This window comes from Tachypleus tridentatus, chromosome 5 (assembly GCF_004210375.1).
Source record: "Tachypleus tridentatus isolate NWPU-2018 chromosome 5, ASM421037v1, whole genome shotgun sequence".
NCBI classification, from domain to species: domain Eukaryota; kingdom Metazoa; phylum Arthropoda; class Merostomata; order Xiphosura; family Limulidae; genus Tachypleus; species Tachypleus tridentatus.
This window is the reverse complement of record NC_134829.1, coordinates 25,270,890-25,277,799: the sequence shown is the minus strand read 5'-3', so window position 1 is coordinate 25,277,799 and position 6,910 is coordinate 25,270,890. Positions and strand designations below refer to the sequence as shown.

At 34.0% G+C, this 6,910-nt stretch overlaps 1 long non-coding RNA gene across 1 annotated transcript; it reads right to left on the bottom strand.

The window, feature by feature from the left end:
* Positions 1-1,273: 1,273 nt before the first annotated feature.
* Positions 1,274-3,396, bottom strand: LOC143250747 (uncharacterized). Its single transcript, XR_013028354.1, has 3 exons — positions 3,081-3,396; positions 2,080-2,270; positions 1,274-1,769 (listed from the first exon to the last, which is right to left on the bottom strand). It is a non-coding gene; the product is annotated as an uncharacterized LOC143250747 (long non-coding RNA).
* Between the last annotated feature and the right edge of the window lie 3,514 nt (positions 3,397-6,910).

Here is a 6,910-nt window from a genome sequence, read left to right as displayed (position 1 = left end):
TAGCCCTTTGTGTAGCTTTGTGCTTAATAACAAACAAATCAAACTTTACTAATTAAATTTACGTTTCATTCGACTTCCAAATAATAATCTATTTTTTAATTGCAACTAAGATATGATTTATAAGAATAATGACACATTTCCTTTCATACCTTTAACTGATATGTGATTTGGCCGTTCAAGGTAAATCTTAATAAAATATGTGAACTTAGATTTTAATTTTAAGAAAGTCAAGTTAGGTGGCCACTTTTTGTTTTGCTTTAAGAATTGCATTCTATTTGTTCTTTACTAGCTGTTTCTAGAATTCGTCCTGTAGCACAGCAGTATGTTTGTGAATATGGATCGCTAGAAGCCGGGTTTCGATACTCGTGATGCACAGAGCACAGACTATTGTATAACATCGTGCTTAACTACAAAAAATATCATTTCGAGAAATCTGATAGACATCTGGCTTCTTTTTTTTGCGATAGTTTGAAAGTTAGTTATAATATTTGTGAATACTTAGCTATTGTATCGTCTTCTCAACTGTTTTCCTCCTTTATTCAGTACTTTGATGACGTTTTGCTTATAAACCGGGATACAATCAGTTTTAAAAAAACAGGGGTTACAAAAGCCCTTAAAATTTATGTTCATACAGTATTTCTGATTATTATGTTTAGTAAGCAAAACTTAGTCGTTAGTTCTTCAGTGGAGATATATTTTCAGTAAAAATCAACAGCTGTAACTATTAGTCGAAGGTACGCAAAATGCTTTGTGTTTGTTTGTTCGTATTGGAAAGTCCATTACAGTTAATGTCAACTGGAAACATCAGTTCGAAAATATTATATTCGTTCTAAGAGCCAGATCATTTGAAACGACGCCTTCAGATACCTACTAAATTAGATATTAGAAACATATGGTCATTTATGACTTTGAAATAACTACTTTTTGCGCTTTTAACAGTTCTAATGTTTAGATTTAGTTTGTCTTGTTTCTGGGTGCCCATCACGATATCCAATATCTCATGCCTTCTAGTTTTTCAACAGACATATGATTAAACTGTAGAACCATTTAACAGGCGATATTGATCTCTTTACAAGAAATTCGATATGGTTTCATTGGTTCAACTGTTCATAGCAGAAGTAAGAGAAACTGCTTGTTTGATTTCAAAAACCTGCTTTGTAAGAGAGCATTAAGGTTAACCAGATTTATCAAGGTTTTTTTTAATGCAGCTGTTTTAAGTCATATAAAAATAGGGAGTTTTCATCAGTAACACGCTTTATTAATTTATCAACAACAACAAAACAAGTAAATCTTAACAAAAACAGTTAGAACAGTCCGCAGACTGTTCTAAATAGGATGAGAAAATTATACCTTCTAATCATCCAAGGACTTATATTAGAATCTATATATATATATATTAACAAATTTTATTAATTTGGGTCACGCAGACTTAGTACATTTCATAGAAACTTTTAATATTTTAAGTTTTAACTATTAAATGTAAAAGTAGGAAAAGGTAACGTTAAGCTAGGTCTGATAAAGTTTATATCTTTATTTTAGTCAAACAGGTGACGTAATACTGATGGTCAATTCAGTAAGAAAACGAAATCTTTTGCAGAAATTATTTTCTACGGATCTTCAGGAGAGAGTTCCTTCATATTGAGTAGTGACAAGGTGATATGTTCACTGCTAATCCTATGTATCACATGGATGAAAGTCATATTTTGTTTCAACATCTCTTTAAACACTGATGTTTCTCTTCCAAGTATCTGTGTTCCTCTTCTCTCGTGCTATATGTACATAAGTTGATTTTTTATTCAGTGACGTTTTAAATCACATTCCATCAAAATCACTATTTTTACTATATTTTTCAATGTGAAGAGGAATTTGACAGCAAGCTGTTATCCAACACTGAATCATGCATCTAAATATGTGATATATTCTAATAAATGGAATAAACATAAAATTAATACAATACTGTCTGTTACATAACCATGTAATACAATACTGTCTCTTACATAACCATGTAATTCTAAACTTCCTTTTATATTCGATTACGTTACTTTAATACATTTTACATCACTGAGTAACAAGCCTAACCTTTAATGATAACCTCCATAACCATGTGAATCAGCTGGAAGTCTGACGTGATACCCAAATGGAGCGAAAGCGTGGTATCCATAACCTTTGGAAGGTCCTCTATAAACTTTGATACTAACATCATTTCCATAACCTTCAGCGTTGGTAGAGGCTGTATAGACCAAAAGAACACAAACTGCCACAAGTAAAACCTATTATAAGGAAAGATAAAACAACGTGATATAAATAATATAACATTCGATTACGCCTGTCATTAATTCTGACAAATGCTATGTAAATAGGGATAGGCTACAAATTGCGTTTAAAATCTAAAGAAATGTATGATATAAACAGTGATAACCATTAACACTAAAATAAAATGTAGAAAACAGGAACAGTGTTAACCATTATTACTGAACGAGAAAATGTCGAGAGCAGAAACAGTGTTAATCTTTGATAGACTGTTTAGGCGGATTATTCGTGATGAAATTTTGTACAATGAACGGCAACAGCCTGTTGTAGAGACACAATGGTAGAGGACGACGTTTCGAAATCTTTCGCCTTTCGAAACGTCGTCCTCTACACTTTTGTCTGCACAACAGGCAGTTGCTGTCCATTCTACAAAGTTTCATCAGTGTTAACCTTCATTACTGACAGAAAATGTAAAAGCCAGGAGCAGTGTTAACCATCACTATTGATAGAGAATGTAGATGCTAGGAACAGTGTTAACCATCATTACTGACAGAGAATGTAGAAGCCAAGAACAGTGTTAACCATCGTTACTGACAGAAAATGTAGAAGCCAAGAACAGTGTTAACCATCATTACTGACAGAGAATGTAGAATCCAGGAACAGTAATGAGCTTGAGTACTGATAAAGTATATTAATAAAAACAAAAACAGAAGCTTGAATAACATATATAATATAAATAGTCCTTAATGTCGTTACATTCAAATATGACTCAATACTTTAGTAACTGATAGAGATATTCAATTCTCCATTGGTTCAATATCCAAACTTACGTGTTGGTATATGCGAGTCGCCATCTTCAGAATGGTGTAAGAAGGATCCCGTAGAGCTGTATCGTAAATTTTTGTTTATATACATTGTATACTTGACCTATTTTGAATAGCAAAACTAAAAACGACATGTTTGGCTACTGGTACAGAGAGACGTGGAGAACATGTAGTTTGGTTCAAGCACTAATAGGATTAGCAGATATTGGCCCAGTTAGACTCTGTTTGGATGGTACCTAAATTTCTGTTTTCCCTTGAATCACCTGTTACTGTTCTGCATGAGTTGACATAGTAACTGATCCACAGCCGAAGTGCAGTGAACCTGTGCTATACGCTGTTGACCAAAACTATATAGTGATAAATTAGGGTTTTTCATGAAATGCATGTAATATTTTCTTTTAAAACAAACGCTAGAAACTTAAAAATTATTACGTACAAAGCTTTAGTATTACGAAAGATGAATTTTAAATCTTTTCGCAAATTACTGTTTTGGGTTTTATTTTCGTGCACTTAATTTTTAAAATATTTGCCAAATTTAGCGATTGGTTCTTCGCTCATTTCTTCGAAGGATTTTTATTTATTTAATTATTCTAATGGACGTTTTCTTTTTGTGTCATGCTCTTGATCTGCTTATCAATTCACAGAGAACTGACAGCAACGTGAAAGATACTCCAACAAATACACAGAACTGAGAGTGACGTGAAAAATACTCCAACAAATACAGAGAATTGACAGTGACGTGAAAGGTACTTCAAAAAATATAGAGAAGTGACAGTGACGTGAAAGGTACTCCAACAAGTACAGAGAACTGACAATGACGTGAAAGATACCTCAACAAATACAACAGGAGTCCTCCGGAAATTGTTTCAGACTTTTACGATTTCAGCTATCTTTTCTGTGCCCACTACGGATATCGAAACCCGATTTTTAGCGTCGTTATCCTTCAGGTGTAATGTTGAGCTACCGGAGATGAGAGGGGTGAGTCTTAGATTAGTCACCTAAACGACTAAAAAAATGCCATGAATGTAATAAACACGGGGGAATGGAGAGATATAATAAAATGATGACGATAAAACCCACTTGTAGAGAAAAATATGTATGTAAAAACGGCTGGTATGGGTAGAGAAAGCACTATGTAGAGGAGCGAACAACGTTTCGACCTTCTTCGGTCATCCTTTTTACATATATAGATATAATAAAGGTTTCGAAAGGGTTTTTTTGATAATCCCGCTCGAGTACCTTATTCTGTTATCCTTTTTGTTGTTGTTGTTATAAATAAATTTCAGCCATAACTCAGCCTTATTTCTGGCAGTAGAAAAGAAACAAATGGCTTACATTTTCAATAAAAATATTGAAGCTCCTCTATTCAAATATATCACAGAAGAACTTCCGGTCATTACGTTTAAGTACCTTCTTTATTGTATATCTTTTCTGAATTGTCAGAACTTGAGAAAATTCAGTAAATAGTTTTCGCTTACCTCCGTTTCTTTTTTCTTCTTTTTTTGGTACACGTCTAAGATGTCACTAAAACAACTCCCTCTTATAATTTACGTTCTTAGAAAATTTTTTTTTGAATTTACGTTCCCATAAAACTCTTTTGTAATTTACGTCTCTAAAAAAAATTGTGAATTACGTCGCTAGAAAACCTCTTTTATAATTTGTCTATAGAATTATGTTTTGTAATTTATATCCTTAAAAAAGTCACTTTTCTGATTTACGTCTATTTTGGCCTGTTATTTAAAACAACAACAACTGTATTTTGGGTAATCCTGTTTGTTACTTTTGATGGTTAAATAGAGTTTGTTTTTTAATTTCGTACAAAGATACATAAAAGTTACGTATGGAGTAAACTTACGTACTTACAACGTTAAAATTGAGGGTTTTATTCCCCACAGTGGACACAGCCAATAGCCCAGTGTGGGTTTGCTTTGATATAAACAAGAAAACAAATCCTATTTTTGAACTGATAGACAAGAGGTGAGGAAGATAGCTAGTCAACAGTACCCATGGTAAATCTAATCGACAATGGTTTGGTCTTAATTAAAACACCCAACCACGGACCCAAATTACTGAATGCATTTCTGTAGTACGAATCATCAGACTCATCAAAGTCCAAGCACGTTATAAAGACGCTCTGAGGCCAGTCTGTGACTGAATTTTCAGAAAATTTCATTCAAGGCTATTATTCTGATAAGTTTATTACAAAAAATGAAAATGTTATGGAAAATAATAACAAATTCGATTTTCCACACTCACAGGTGAGCAGGTATACCTTAATGTTTTAAGAAATAATTTAAATTACTACAAAATGTGTTTTTGTGTTTTCCTTGAAACAAAATTAGCATTAAATCGTGACTCGTCTTTTCGAATAGCATTGGTCAATTGTTCTCTGTTGATCAACGCAATATTCGACAATCAAAAAATGTTCCTTTTGTTTCTTTGTTTTGAATTTCGCACAAAGCTACTCGAGGGCTATCTGTGCTAGCCGTCCCTAATTTAGCAGTGTAAGACTAGAGGGAAGGCAGCTAGTCATCACCACCCACCGCCAACTCTTGGGCTACTCTTTTACCAACGAATAGTAGGATTGACCGTCACATTATAACGCCCCCACGGCTGAAAGGGCGAGCATGTTTGGCGCGACGGGGATGCGAACCCGCGACCCTCAGATTACGAGTCGCACGCCTTAACACGCTTGGCCATGCCGGACCTAAGAATGTTCCAATATACACCAGTTTAATCTAGATAACCGATCCTCTGTGAAACAGATTTTACTTGTTGAGGGAATGAAGAAACGTAGAAACTAGAACAAATAAAGCTAATTACTGTCTTAACCAAATATAGCCGTAACCAGAAACTAAGTATTAAGAACTACGAATATTTCTGTATCACTACAGAAGGTGGAAAACATATATATCACTTTAATTTACCTTATGATAAGACTGTAGACATGCACGTTTCACAGCCAAGACTGAGTATCGTTTTTGGATAATAATAACAACATAATTAGCGTGTAGAAGACTATAACAGTTACATGTGAAACTGGTTGCTTTATTTTGCATAGTTTCTTTGCATTCGGGGATGAAATTTTGACAAATGTTTTATTGAGATAAATAAAAAAATTCAAAACTAGTCAACCGGTCAGAAGTATTTCACATTTAAATAAATAACTAGCTAATTTAATAACTGCTTGAATTATAGCTTAGTTATTAGAAAATGCTAATGTGCAAATGTGAGAAAACAAAGTGAGAGCTAACTGTTGTGCTTTTTCTCCAAAGTCCTTTTTTTGTTGTTTAATTACTAAAGAATTCACTTTATACCCTCACACAAATAGAGTTTTTAAAATGTGGCCATTACACGCAAGAGTTAGTAAATAGGAGATGTTTTAGAATGAACTGTTCGATCTAATTCACACAAACCTGCTTGTGCTCTTCCGAAAAACGAGTCTCTTTCTTGCCTGAATAACTGCGACAGGAAGCACAATGCAACCAAAGAGCACGAGAGAAAAACACGTTATCCAACTAGTTCTGTGTATTGCCACTTGTGTTTGATATGTGAATGTGTGCTTTCTTATAGCAAAGCCACATCGGGCTCTTTGCTGAGTCCACCGAGGGGAATCGAACCCCTGAATTTAGTGTGTAGACTTACCGTTGTACCAGCGGGGGACCCAGAGTTTGGTGGTAACCATCGAGAGCACCATAAATTAGGTACTAGTTGCATGCTAGAAATCATAATTATAACTAGAAGAATATTGAATTGCATTTACGCGCTTATATTCTAAAAGCGAGCAAAATACAAGTACTACGAACAAGTAATTACACCAAGAACCACAGACAATA